This window comes from Thunnus albacares, chromosome 5, assembly GCF_914725855.1.
Source record: "Thunnus albacares chromosome 5, fThuAlb1.1, whole genome shotgun sequence".
NCBI lineage: Eukaryota > Metazoa > Chordata > Actinopteri > Scombriformes > Scombridae > Thunnus > Thunnus albacares.
Window position 1 is genome coordinate 27,053,279 of NC_058110.1, and position 15,120 is coordinate 27,068,398.

Sequence of the window (15,120 nt, forward strand, 5' to 3'; positions counted from 1 at the left end):
CATTAGGGCCAACACTCTGTGGGGAAAAAAACAGGCTTAGTTTGATAGTGTAGTTAAGAGGTGTGCAGTTCATCTGCCAGCACAGTGGTTTTCAAACTCTGGGTAGTGACACACTAGTGGCTTACAGCATCTGGACAGATCTGTTGTAGGAAAGCTGTAATGGCTGTAATGCAGGGTTTTCTTAAAGGGAAAGTTTGGTATTTTTCAACCTGGACTCTGTTTTCCCATCTTTTTGTGTCTAGATGAATAATGTGGACAACAATTTTTGAAATTGGTCCAGCATTTAGCAAGAGCGCTGCAGCCGGCAGCTGCAATGTAATCCGACGGGGCAATAGCTCCCTGTCAATGTATGTCCACCAATAGTGCCTGTTTTTTGCCACTGACAGGCTCAGATTGTTATTTTAAGTGTCTGACAACATTATGGAAAGGACCATACAGAGAAATATAACATTTTTCTTTATCTTTCGCTTGATCTCGACTGTTGTGTCTAACCAAGTCTTGCTCAAGTGGAAGTCTTGTTCTGAAATATCAAGTAGATGTGAGTTGTTGTCAAAATCAGCTAAATATTCAGCCATGACAGAGTTGGAGAGAGGAGTGCTGGGAGGAATTTGTTTTGTTAGAGTACAGAAAACATAGCTTAGTGTTATCTAAAAGATTTTCAAAGTCATGGCTGAATATATGGCTGATTTCGACAACTGTCTAACGCTTGTGAGATCTCAGTGAAAAATCTCTAAAAACCGACTGTAAATGACCTGCTCAGCACCAAACGGCAAACAGACACAGTTAGCAACTAGCTGGTGAACACAGAGCAGCATTTAGCAGCCTAAGAGCAAAATATATCCCTCAGGAGTTGATAAAGAGCAAAAACAGAGCTAAAGGAGAGAATATTGGACTTACATTCATCAGGTGGACAGAAACACGACTCTAAATGAATAATAATGTTGCTCTGTAACAGCTGGATGTTTGAATTTGCATTTGTTGGCTAACAAGTTCAACATGTCAGATTAAAAGGTGATGATATGTCAGTGTCACAATTAGTTTCAGCTGAAAGCAAGTGGCCAAAAAAATCAGTTAATGCAGGTCTAAATAAAAAACTGGACTCCACTCTCATACCTGTCCGTTAAATATCAACCTGGAGTCAGGAGATGATTAGCTTAGTATAAAGACTGGAAGTAGGGGAAAGTTCACAAATCCACCTACCAGCACCTGTGAAGCTCACTAATCAACACATTTTATTTTGTTTGTGTAATCCATACACAAAGTTGGATTTACGGCGCGTTAGATGATGGAGCTGTTTCTTGATGACCCCTCATGGCACCATATTTGTAGCATCTAACTCCCCATCAAACCACAACTAGTCTTTTTCATATTTCATTCTTAGTTTTGATTAAAAAACAAAATAATGTTAATAAGTGAGCATTAAAAGTAAAAAAATTTCTTTAACCTTTGGACAAAGCTAGAATTGCTGCTTTCAGTCTTAATGCTAAGCTAAGCTAACCACCTGTTTGCTCTAACTTCAAATTAGCACATAAACCAGAGAGTGGTGGAATCAATCTTCTCATCTCACTGTTGGCATGGAAACAAATAAACATATTTGGCAACACTGTCTCCCTATTTAGCATTTATAAGCAGTATATAAACATTTAATAAATGGTTTATAACACACTGTAATGTACGTACAAGCAGATAAAGAACAATTTAAAGTGTTAATTAATGTACAGTATTTGTCAGCAATTATAACTTATTCTATGACGTCATTTTGAACTTATTTATTATTAGTATTATTATTACAACAGTGTTTTACTATATTGTCATTCATTATTGTGTCATTCATGTACGTATTATGTCATAACAGCCTCTACTTATGGGTGTCCACAGGATGAGTTCTAGTTGTTGACATATATCTGCTTACAACCACATTATAGTGTTATAAATCATGTATTATCTGATTATACTCTTCTCCTCAGTGTGAAATAGGACTTAAGATAGTGTTATTTCGTATTTCCCAAAATGTTGTTGAACTATTCCTTTAAGGTTCTTCTGCAGGACGATTCTGTGATCCTTCAGCCTTTTGTTGAAGAAGTGATATTTTTGCATGTTTTCTTTCCTTTGCAGGTTTGTGATTTGTTTGTTTGCACTTCATCATGATATTGCCATCTAATACACTATGAAATGAATTTATGTCAAAATAACTTTTAAAAGATAATCACATTAAAATAGTTAATATCAGAAGTTCAATACTGGGACACACCTCTTTTATTTATTCTCTTGGTTTCCTGCTGTAAAGTCTATTTCACCAGTCATGAAACTGTCAGCTTGTTTGACCACTAGATGGCGCAAGAACACTTCTAAAACCTGTCAGTCCACCTTCTGCAGCCACCCAGTGACCACAAATCCTCACAGGACCCTTGCACATGAAATACATTTACAGTGTGTCCATAAAAATAATAAATGAGTAAAGACTGATTTTACTCCTGGAGGCTAAAGATAAAATGCTGATATTGATACACCTGTTATATGGGATGTTTCCCTTTAAATTCAGGCACGTGTAAAATGAAAAAAAAAAATGTAATAAAAACAGGTTGTTGATGCATTTTACCACCATGAATATGACAGAGACACAGACAAGACATAGAAAGCTGCATAAAAATGCTACTAACTCCAGCTCAGGAGGAATCAGTGGGATGTTATGTAGATAAACAATTGCATCTGACATACAGGGAGAAGACACTATAACACAGCATAAGTCCTGCAGTAAATATTAACTTTGTAAAGCGTAAATAGTTCAGCTCTTGTTGAGACTGTCAGAGAAGTGTTGTTATTTTTGGGTCCATTTTTTGTACCTAATAGTTTTTCAACCACCCCTGAAAACTGACTATTATACTGCGCAGTAGTAGTAGTTGTAGTAGTATTAGTAGTAGTAGTAGTAGTTTCATTTTTAATTAAAATGACCATATAAGTAGCATTTTTTTTCAGTAATGTTATTGTCCTCCTACTGCAATTTATTATTGATGTGATGCATGTGTCAAGTACAGCTGAAATGCTTTCAGTAATAAACCACCAAAAGATGAATAAACCGCCAACTATTTATGATAAACGGTGATTATCAAGAAACAAAAAGAAAGAGAAAAGGATAAACAGCCATGGGAAACCAGACAGCACAGAACAGATATCCTATAATATGTCTGGTCCGAGCCCCCACCCCCCCACATCATCCCGATTAAAGATGCTCCCACACATCGCCCGAGGTGGACGGAAGGATGCTGGTCATCCCTGGGAACCTGAGAGTGGTTTCCCATCAGCAGCTGCTCCTCCTCTCTGCTCCCCTCGCCCTTCAGAAGGAGAGAGCTGGAGGTTCCCTGGCCCGGGTCTGAGGGGAAGCACAGGGAGGAGGAGGAGGGCTCTAATTACTGATGCTCAATGGGGGGGCGATGGCTGTTGCTCCTGCCGCTGGTCACTTGGGAGATTCCCTGACCCCGACACTGAGTAAAAACAAAAAGATAAGGAAGGAAAATGGGGCCACAATTAGCCCTGTGTAGCCTCCAGGGCCCAGGATCAGTGGAGGAGAAGCACAGATGGGACTTTCTCACTTGGATTTGTTGAATCTACATCGTAGTGTGCGTAAGCTGTGCAGAAATCACTGCAGTCAGTTGTTCATGCAGGGTTGATGGATGGGTTTTTTATGAAATCTTAATCACCTCAAACAATTCATCACATTTATTATTTTTGGTTGAAATAAAGACATTCTTTCAGTGTTCACCTGAAGACTGCGTGGAAATGCTGTTCTCCCGTTGTTAACATGACCTTGAATATTTATATGTAATCAAGAGGATTTTCTCTCTAAGCTTCATTAGCTAAATTCCTTGATTGGCTTGGGGCTTTTGTGTCAAGACAAAACAAAGCAGCAAAGAAAAGTGTATCATTTTCCTGCGAGTGTCAGATGGTCCCATCGCTCCTCCAGCTGGTCAGGAGGGGCTGTGGCCACCTGGATGCTGAGTCCCGGTCCTGTGAGATCCTGCAGTCTCCTCTGCCATGTGAAGACTCCGCTTACTACGCCACTGAGAGGTCCATCTGCTCAGGACGACACCTCCCAAACAGTGCACCCCACCCCCGCCCCCTCCACCCTCCACCTCACCGCTGCTCCCCCCTCGACTCCCCTCCCTCGAGCCAGCCACTGTGCCTCTCAGCTAAATGAGCAGTGTGTCAAATGGAAGGAGGATTTACCCTTCCTTTAACTGGATAAGAGAATGAATTCACAGCACCATGATGCAATGAACGAGTGAACCCACCTTACCCTGCTGAATCGACAGATATGTCACCTGTGTCTGACTTTGCACGATCTTCTCGTCGTGAGGCGCGAGCGCGGGGTTCACTGAGTAGCATGTTAACATTAAACAGGACAAAATGTAAAAGCACGGCCACACACAATGATGGAAAGCTGGGTTTTTTTTTTGGTGTCGTTCAAAAATAACAAAACGGCACTCAGAAAGTGCGGATATGTGCTTGGATGAACCCGGAGGCCGACGGATTTTGGCAGCTGATGCTCAGGTGAACAGCTTGTGGGTAAACCAATTGCTGATGCATGCAGACAATCACGGCTCAGACAGCATCTCACAGCCTCTCTCCCATCAATTTCCACAGACACCCCATTTAATAAACGCTGTCCATTTATTTGAAATTGGATGTGACAGGCCTATGTCATTTCACTATAGTGTCTCGGAGCAGACAGTGATGCACACAGGCCCACTCCTCGTTTTCTATCAGCAGGTATTGATGTTGCTTTAATGAAGTGCCTAGCACTCCACCCTAGGAAGAGACAAGTCTGTCAGCATATGTAAATGCTTCCTGCCTGTCATTGTTGCGGAGGGTTCAGCATGGGTCAGCATAGATTCCCCCTCTGGGAACCCTTTGTTCTGGGGCCCGACTGTGCCACATGAGGGGACCAATTACAGAGCTGCACAGCAGGACGGGGGTGCAAACTTGTTACCCTGCTGTAGTGAGCTAATTATTACCTCCACACTGTGGGTAGTATAGAGCCAGTTCATCATGGGTGGGTAACAAAAGCTAGCTCCTCTGGAAGCATATTGGCTCAAAATAAATGTTTTACATTCTCAGTATACGGCGAGACATTTGACTCCTATGAATTAGTTTATATTGAAGGCGCCATTATCACAGTTTGGGAAAAGGTCACCCTAATTCTCCAGCCATAAATAGCTACTGAACTACTTAAATCCCAGTGGAGCTCCTTTGCATTGTCAATGCAAAGGCAATTTACAGGCTACAGGCTGCCAACCACATAACCTTGATGTGGTGTCAAGAAATGATTTATGAAAATGCATCTTGCTCTCCCTCTGTCCCGAGCGAGACCTGACTGGACCTGGAGTGTTGACACAAAGCCCATATGGCCGCGCAAACAGACACCGGCTGAATTATCATTCATATCGTAACATCTCAAAGGGCTTTTGTTCCCGGTTCCTGATGAGATATTGGCAGTCTGTTTCTCATCAAGGAGTGCGAGAGATCCGCCAGGTTTTTCGCAGAGCAGCAAAACTGTTTCAGCTCCTTCAGCTGAAAATGAGGCTTTGTCTTAATGCTAATGAGCGCAGATCGAAGTCAGGTGTTTGATGAAGTGTTCAAAACAATGAACAGGTCGAACTAAATGGTTAAACACACCTGGGCTGCATTATCAAAGGTGTTCTGGAGGGTAAAGTAAAGCGTATATTTTAGGACAAAATACCAGACACACCTCCTTGATGCATATAGACGCCCTTCCCTTCTTGCTATTAGCCCCCTCCCCATACATCTAGCCCATTCATCTCCTTCTCCCCACCCCCAGTGACCAGTCTAGCCCAGCTGCTAGGGGCTACCAGTCCCCCTCGTGTGTGGGGCCAGTCAAGTGGAAAATGGCTGCTACAGAGAGAGCCTACTTTAGAGAGCCATCATCCTTTGAAGGGGCATGATGGCCTTTGACAGCCACAGTGTTAACATGGAGCCCACACGAACACAGCACTGCTATTATTGTGTTTACTAAAGCAAGAGGAGAGGAGAGGGGATCAAGGGGAGACCCTGTTAGTTGATGTTTGAATCCAGAGGTAGCGGGGTGCTTGTCTGAGCCACGCCACACTGCCATTGTGGGGGAAACATGACATGGGATCACTCACAGCCAGGTGGAGATTGTATTTCAACACGTCGGCTGAGCTTTTAGCAAACAAGTGTTGTTGTTGTTTGCCTCGTGCTTCCTTTTCTTGTGCGATTATTATCCAAGCGTTCACCTGTTTTTCGGTCGAATACTGCAACTCCTGCACTTATTATGCTCATTAGCTGATGCAGTGCGCTCCAATTCACCTTTGACCTTCGGCACTGCTGCCCACTTTATGGATGCAGGTTGGATCAGCAGCAGAAAAAAGCTGAAACAGTGTCATCCGGCCCTGCTCTCGCTGGCCTGACGCCAGCGCCGGGCTGACTGCTGATCTATGGCTGTAACTCGACCAAGCCGCTCTCACAGCTCCGGCACATGTTGCTGGAGGACACACGTGGAGCTCCGAATGAGCAACAGTGATTTTAACTGCAACAAATGGTCGAGGTATGTCATTATCCAGATTTTTGGTGAAGGGATCATTACCTGCCACAGATGCCACTGTTGTTTTGTGTCTCCATTTGTCCTGAGGCTAGTATAACCCTGATACTTGAAAAGAGCAGGAGGCGCCTTTGTGTAGACGCACACCTGATCTTAGCAATCAATTGGCAGCTCTCCCCTCACAGAAGTCTCTCAGGCTCTGCCTCAAGGCCGTCCATCTGTTGCTGCGAGGATGTGTGGCTATGGGTGAATGTGCCCGTGTACAGGTCGACATCTATCTGTGCGCACATGTGTGTGTGTGTGTAAGAAGTGGGAGGTTGCAGAAAATATGTGATTTGTGGTTTTGCGCCGTTTGACACCTCCGCTCCCAGAGGTGTAGCTATCTCACTCTCTCCGCAGTCATGAAACTGATATTTAAAGCGGAAAGAGGTGACAAACAAATGTGGCAAGATGCTCGGTGTGTAATTAGTGCAAACAGAGGTAGCATTAGAGAGCCGCGGGGAAACACTTAGATCTATACGTTCTAATGAAGCGAGCCTATTACGCCCTTACTCTTCTCTATAACCAGATGTAAAGATACACGTGGAGTGAAGAAATCTGAGGTAAAAAGGACAAAAAGATGCAGCTTTGCTAACATAATGTAATAACAGATTTTTATTTCCTGCTGAGTCTGCGCTACGCCGCTGTTCATGAGCGCCTTATCTTCTTTGAGAACATTAGAAAAGGCTTTCGATGGTCATGTGGAACGCCTTCTGCATTAAATACCCCTGAAAATGCTCAGACGTTTTACCACGAGTGTTTTGTTTCAGTGAAATTCAATGAGAGAAGCAGTCTAGGAGAACAAAGTAAATGATCATGACAGAAAGATGTAATGTCCTTGTATACAGTACATGAGATTTTAAAACGGTATTCTGTCTTGGCGCGTCAGTCGCTCAGCGTGAAACACGGCGACGATGAGCCCACCTCAGAGGACAATAATACTATTAGTTCACTTTCACGTCTCTTTACTTTAATGTCTCTTCAAGGGAAACTCGTTTTGCAGCTGCTATTGAAATACAAGACATGCAGTACGTAATAAATAAACTGTAAACACATAAAAATGCAAGAGCAAGAACAAACAAGCCAAAGACATAAAAAGCAGGAGACTAATGGGCAACAAGGGTGCAAGAACAGCATTTATCAGCTTTGCGAATAAAAAGGTTATAGTACAAGGTACCAGTTTTTATACCTCTTATACTTTTTATTCCCGGCTTAAAAAAAAGCGTATGCTTTCATTTCAAGATGAAACTTTCCTTTAGTGGGTGAGCAGCCATAATGTATCTGTGCTTTGCATTACAGTGAAGAATAACTGCCTCCAAAGAGCTCATGGGAATATGAGTTTTGATACCACCAACCTTGTAAATACTGAATCTTTCTGATAGATGTGTGATACATAACCGGATTCACGGCTGTTCTGCATTGACTCTAATTATATTTGATGTACATAATATATAAGAAATCGATAAATAATTAATTGATAATGGAAAGGAAGCATGTGTTGCGCTGTTGCTTTGTTGCACTCTTCTGTGTTGTATCCTATATTCTCTGCATTGTGATTAAAAAAATGTTAAATTTACACTCTACTTGTATTAAATCTGTGTGACGTTTGGATTTTGTATTTCCTTTTAATTGGTATCAAAGGACTCATCAGTTGTTAAGTAGTAACCACTGTGGATTTTTATGCTTTAATGATTTATTTCATTATCTCACACAGATTATTGATCTCTCTCATGCCTGCGCCGCCGCCCTGTAAGTAGAATAGGTGGAGATGAAAAACAGTAATGCGCCCTCTCTCTCTCTGTACGCTCTCACTTTAACATGATTTAGTTCATTATGGGGATTCGGCGCTGGAGAGAATGTCATATGCTAAGTTAACCTCTGCATGCCTCACTGGCTCGGTGCCAGTTATGAAAGGACAAGAACATAGACACACTCCCTTTGATGACGACAACTGGCAAAGTCCCCAACCTTTAAAACAACTTGAGCCGCTGCAGGATGCATCCGATAGGTGTGAGTGCACTCAATAAATCTGCGAGGGTCTGATTCAGTCTCCCACACATCGCCGTTCGGTGTCCTTGAAAGCAGCTAACGCCATATCAGTTCAGGAAACACAAGATCTATCCGAGCTGCCACAAGTCAATGAGTCACTGAGAGCATTTTTTAGTGTGTGGATAGTGAGTGATGTCCATTTCATAAATATATTGAGTAAAATACTCACAGATCATTTCAAACCGACCCTCCAAGCTTGTCTGTTCATTGGACAGCCTACTGTGAGGACAGCCAACAATCCCATTGAGAAATTAGCAGGGTCCCCTGTGCTTTCCTCTCCTTTAATGAATAATTCAGCTGTCAGGGTGAAAGCAGGGCGAGGAGACCTTGTCAGTGGCGACTGACTCAGCACTCTGTGGCCTGAGGGTGACACTCTAAACCTGAACGTTGCATCCTGTACCCTCCATAACAGGTTGTGGTGCTACAGTGTGTCTCCTGTGCTGGCGGCCGCATGATCGTCAGAGTGCAGAGGAAGCAGAGAGGTGGAAAGGAAGCTTTGTTTGGTGGCGGGGGGGAGTATGGATCTACTCATCAGGGAGATCAGGTCAAGATAGTTTTTTTGGCTGTCAAAGCATTTTTTTTTAGCCTCGCTAGCTGTGTGGTTAAAGGGAAAACAATGATGGTTAGTCAATCGTTCCACCACTTTGGTCCTGACTGAAATATCTCAGCGACTTGACAGGTCTTCCATGAAATTTTGAATGAAGACGTTCATGGTCCACAGAGGATGAATCCTGCAGTCTTCAGTGATCCCTTGACCTCTTGCATCACCAGCAAGTCAGAGTTTGCATTTATCTGGTGAAAGTTACTTGATGGTTTAGCACAAAATTTGGAGATTCATGTCCCCCTCAGGATAAATTGTAACACCAAATTTGAGTTTGTCCAATACTTTGGTTTACGTCCAAACTCCTGCTAAACCAATAACATTCCCATCAGCCTCAGCTGAACTAATTAGCAGATGTTAACATACTAAAGTTGAACATGTCAAACATTATACCTGATAAACATCAGCATGTTAGCCTGGCTTTTGATTAGAATTTTTTATGGGCATTATTTATGTATATTATATATTATTTATTCATTGTTTACATGTTTTAAATGTTTTATTCCCATTTATCTGTTTTATTTGTCAGTGTCCTTTATCTGTTTTATTTATTTCTTATTTATTTTAATCTATTTTATTGTTATTTTTTACACTTTTATCTTTTTGTGTGCATTATTCTCAAACTGTTGTTACTGTTTACATCTTCTTCTGTCTTATTGTGAGCTTGTCAGTCATCTGTAAAGTACTTTGAATTGCACCAACCTGTACAAAGTGCTTTAAAAATAATGTTTGATTGATTGATTGATTGATTGTGAGCATGTCAACATACTGACTTAAGCATTAAACTCAAGAAGCAAAGCCTCTCAGAGACACTAGTGTGGTTGGAGACTCTTGGTCTTGTTTTTTTCTTGCACAAGAAATAGCAAATAATGATCAAAATATATTATTTTCAATGCACATGTTTGTGTCAGTTTATTCAGCTTTCATTATCTCTATTTACCCTCATTTCTAACACCATTCTTTATTCCTGAGTATGTTTTGTCCTTTCTGTCTTTCCATTGGGTGCATCATGCCTGTGGCTGTCTCCTGCATTCATAGCCAGTGGAGGAAGAAGGCATTTCAGTTACAAAAGATGATGATTCCACATCCAGGGCACACGAGCCCCCTGGGCCCTGTGCATTGGCCTCCTATGGTCCACAGAGCTCTGAGCAAACATCTGTTTTGATCTGGAAACAACCTTTGATCTCAGAACGAAGGCTTGCTGTCAAATTAATGAAGAAAGGGATCATTACAAACACAGAAATGGAAACTATGAAGACTGTTTTCCTGTTATTGATCGAGTGTGTAAGTGTTAGGTTAAAGATGATTCATTTCATCGGCCTCTGCCCGTGAGCTTATCACACTAGATCGATGCATTCCAGGTTTGTAGAGACACAAACTCAGCAAGTATCACAGAGAAAACATGACATAGTGCAACTGTCACAGAAGTCGCATGTATATAGAATATGTGGAGGGGTGTAGTCAGGATTTCATGACTACATAAAAAAGTCTAAATATTATATTTTAATGTTTGATGTATTTAGTATGCTGATATAATCCTAATATTAGTGCTAAATTACTTCTGCCAAGATTGAAATTCTGGGGGAGAAATATTAAATCCTTTATCTATTTATTTAATCAGCCTGAAAGCAGTTAAATTTAAATATGTGAAAAAATATGGGTATCAGCATAAAAAATTAGGGTTTTTAAACTGTATCAATACACATAGTGATTCCCCAGGTTGCTAAAAAAAAATACAGAGGACATGACCTCAGTGTCCTCAGTGGTGGCTACAGTCTTAATTACCTTAGACTGGGAATCTAGCATATTGATATTGATTGATGTACTGATTAAAATCTGGTGTAATTATGTTACAGGCTGTTTCTTCAAGCTAAATCTGCAGGAGTGAGACTAGTTTACTATCATCAGGCAGCAACAGCAACACAAAACATAATATCTCAAAGTATTTTGCTCTGACCTAAAGCTTCTATAGTCAATAGTCTCATATCAAGAAAGGATTGAATGACTATGTGAAATGGGTCGCTTGTGACAAACTCACAGAGAATTATCACGCAACTCTGCACATCCCTTCATTTCTACAGTTTCAGCATCTTTCAGCTCATTGTTTTGGTTTTCCGGCCTGCAGCTTTACTGCTTTGATTCACTCTCACCGCTTTCACCGATATTGGACAGAATATACAGTCAAAAGTTTGGACACACTTTCCAGACCTGCCAACCTGTACGTGTTTTGACATCAAAGTACTCTGGTACGATTTGTCACTAAAGTACACAAAACAGCTGGTGTCACCTTGCGAGTTTGACCAATTGTGCAGCAAACGGGTCTAACAGCAAGAGGCAGCAGCAATACGCCAACGAGCGTCTGGCCTGCCGAAAAACAAATGAAGAAGAGTTCGACCAATCATAGCGCTGGATTTGTTCTCCTTACTTTCACCCACCTATGAAAAAAATATTTGCAAGCAGGGATGATTGACAAATGTGTAATGTGATTTCCAGAGACAGTAGCTAGTATCCGCAAACCAACAGTAACACTTGATTTTATCCCTCTCGTTCGCCCTCCTCACTCCGGCTGGCTGGTTCGTTCTTTGAACTCCTTTGCAAAGGTAAACAGACTGGGGGGGGATGCGGAAAGTTGAGACTGTGAATTGAGTTAACGTTAGCCTAACATTACGTATGTATTTGCAAGCTAGCTTGCTTGTTTGTTCACCAGTCATTTAAAGTGGCAAAGTAAGTTATATTATCCGTGTGTCACAGATGGTTCATAGTATTCATACTAATAATTATTGCAGCCAAACTCGTTATTGTAATGAGAGGAGCAGATCATGGCACCCTTGGCTGAAAAAAAAAAGCAACTGCACGCGCCGCAGAAATTACCGGGAGAGATGGCCATGCCTCTGTATCTCCAGACTTCCCCACCATGCATTCTGCACAGTCTGCAAGACATCAGTCATCAAGGATCAGCAGGTTATAATTGAACACTGAATGATGCATTTACAGAGCAATACTTAGGTATTGGCAAGTGTTGTGAATTAAAAGGGATACAATTACGACAAAAATGGCAACACCAGCTATATATTCATGTATATCCCCAGAATGAAAATAACATGAAGTGCTCATGTTGGTGTAAGATGTTATGAGGGAGAGACATGTCAAGTTAATTCATATTTTTTGACGATAGGAATATGACAGTTTATGGATAAAAAGAAGTAATAATATAATAAACCCCCCCCCCACACACACACACACGCACACACACACACTATTCAGTCTGCAGACGCCATGTTGAAGGGACCGAACATAAGAAAATGGAAGACATAACAGCGCCAGGATCCAAGATCAACACAAAATTTTTCACAGAACATGATTTGCGGCCAATCTGGGCAGACACACTGTTCACAAACTGCAGCTCAATTTGCCATTATCTGTAGCTGACCATGCTGGACCATTATTTAAAAAGATGTTCCCTGATAGTCAAACTGCCAAGCAATAGGGCTGTGCCAGATACAAAACGGCAGCCATAGTAAGAACACTTGCCTTGAACGATGAACAGAGCATCAGTGATCTTATGAGCCATTACCCAGAAAGTACTGCAACTGATGGGAGCACAGACATGGGTGATGTAAAGCTTTATCATGTGGTCGTCTGTGTCTATGATCCCAGTGTTGGCAAATAGTAGTAATGCTGCTCAAATGTGTTGAGTGTAAAAGATGTACTAGAGAAGGAATCTATGATCTTGTTGACCTCAAACTAAAACCATGGATCAACTGTGTTTGCTTTGCAGCTGACAATGCTGCAGTAATGCAGAGCTTAGTGAAAGGAGTTGTAACATTCATAAAGGCAGAGAATATCCATATCTGCTTAGTTGGCTGAAACAGCAGCTACATGTTGGCATTAAGGACCAGCTTATCACAATATACTGCTACCTCGACAAGACCAGCAAGAGGAAAACTGTGCTGTGTGACGTCCAAAGTCTGTGCGATGCTGAAGTTGTCCTCTACAACATGAATGTCTCTTGGACAATGTGTTTATCGGTTCTCTGAGTCTCTTTTCTGCAGAAGAGGCAGCAGGGCAGAAAACAATGCCAGTGCCTCTTAGCTCTGTTAAGGGAGCTGAACTCCAGCCTGCATCCTCAGCTGGTCTCACTCTGAAGACCAAGCCCTCAGCTGCACTCAAAGCCCTCATCTGCTCGACAACACACACACACCTGCTCCAGCAAGCTAGAGCTGACCTGAAGACCTGAAGAAGTTATCCTCAAGCTTTTTTAAAACCAGAATCTCCAATCACGTAATGCAATCCAGCAGCAAGTCAGCAGATGGAAACAGGCCCTCAACGTCCAATCCAAAAGTGTTTGACCTGAATGCATTTGTCTTTCAGTAAACAGAGGTGGTAAAAAACAGAAGAAATACTCTCTAAGAAGGCAGAGAAAAAAAGGAACAAAGAGAAAAAGATGACAAAACTAGAAAAGATTTACAAGATCTTGATTGATCTACAATCAAAGCTTTATTCTTTCTTTTTGAAACGGGCCGTTCCCCTGTTTGAAACTGCAAACCAAACTCTTCAGAAGGAGGAAACCTTGCATCCAAACTTTACTTCTGACATTAAGAGCTGCAGTTTCAAAAAATTCTGTTCGCCCTCTGTAAAGCTGAGCATGTTGTCAAAATGATGGATGAGGCTAAGAGGATGTAAGCCTGCTCTTTGCAAAAAACAAGAGAATACAAGCTGTCTGAAGAGAAGTTATCCATCGGCTACGAGACACATATATTCATTGAGAGCCAGTGTAACCTTCGGCTAGGAGGATTCTTCAGTGATGTGAGGAGCTACTTCACAACTGCAGCAGATTACATGGTCTCCAAGTTCCCCTGAACTTCTGCAACAGACATGAATAGACGCCAAACTGCCACATTCTCTTCTCTGAGGTATTTCATGGTCAGGTTTCCTTGTCTCTCACCCAAAGAGGTGACAGTGGATGATGTTGAAGAGGAGTTCCGGCTGTTTTCAATCCACAAGCCTGGATGATGGCATTTTTTCCGAGAGAGCTGATGAGGACTTGGAGAGAATTGGGTCTGAATTTCTATTGTCATGCTGGGTGTCCTTGTCATTTTTCACAGTAATGCAGACTGTGAAAGAGTCTTCAGCTTGGTGACCAAAAACAAAACTCAGTATTGTATCAGCCTTAGCACTGATATGCTAACTTCTCTTGTGATCAGAAAGGCCACGATGGCTGCAAAAGACAGTGTGTCACATGTCACATGGAGAGTTTTAGTGACACCTTAGAAAAACCAAGTCTGTTACTCATGAGGCCAAACAGCAGAATACAAGTATAACTAACACATGAACTCTGTTAGTGTCAACTAAGTAAAACTGACAAACTGAAGCCCATGTGTCAGGTGTGTGTTGGAAGACGGGTGAAGGACGTCAAAATGGTCGGACAGAATGTTATTTTTTCAAACCTGTTTCCTTGATTGTGTTGCTGTTAGTTTGCCTATTTATTTAATTGTAAACCTTTTACTGCCAGACTTTATATTAAGCATTTGTAAATGGGTCAGTTTATTTTCAGGTGCATGCTCAGTCATCAAGGTCATGCTTTCAGTCAGAATTTAATTCATTAAACCTTTTACTTCCAGAGTTTATATTGCGTTACTGTAAATGGTTCAGTTTTTATTTTCAGGTACACACTCTGTTCAAATTTAGATTTCTGACATTAATAAATGAGTCGTCTAACCAAAACATACTATGTGTTCTGTCTGTTTTTGGCTGAAAATTTTTTCAGCATAACGTGGTACTCAAAGACTTTCTTCAAGGTTGTGAATGGGAAGGTGTGTCCAAACTTTTGACTGGTACTGTATATGACTACAAA

At 41.6% G+C, this 15,120-nt stretch overlaps 1 protein-coding gene across 4 annotated transcripts in view; it reads right to left on the minus strand.

Annotated features, from left to right (window-relative positions):
* The window catches only part of LOC122981885 (kelch-like protein 12), a 125,444-nt gene that overhangs the window by 69,886 nt on the left and 40,438 nt on the right, over positions 1-15,120 (minus strand). The gene's annotated exons all lie outside the window — the stretch shown is intronic.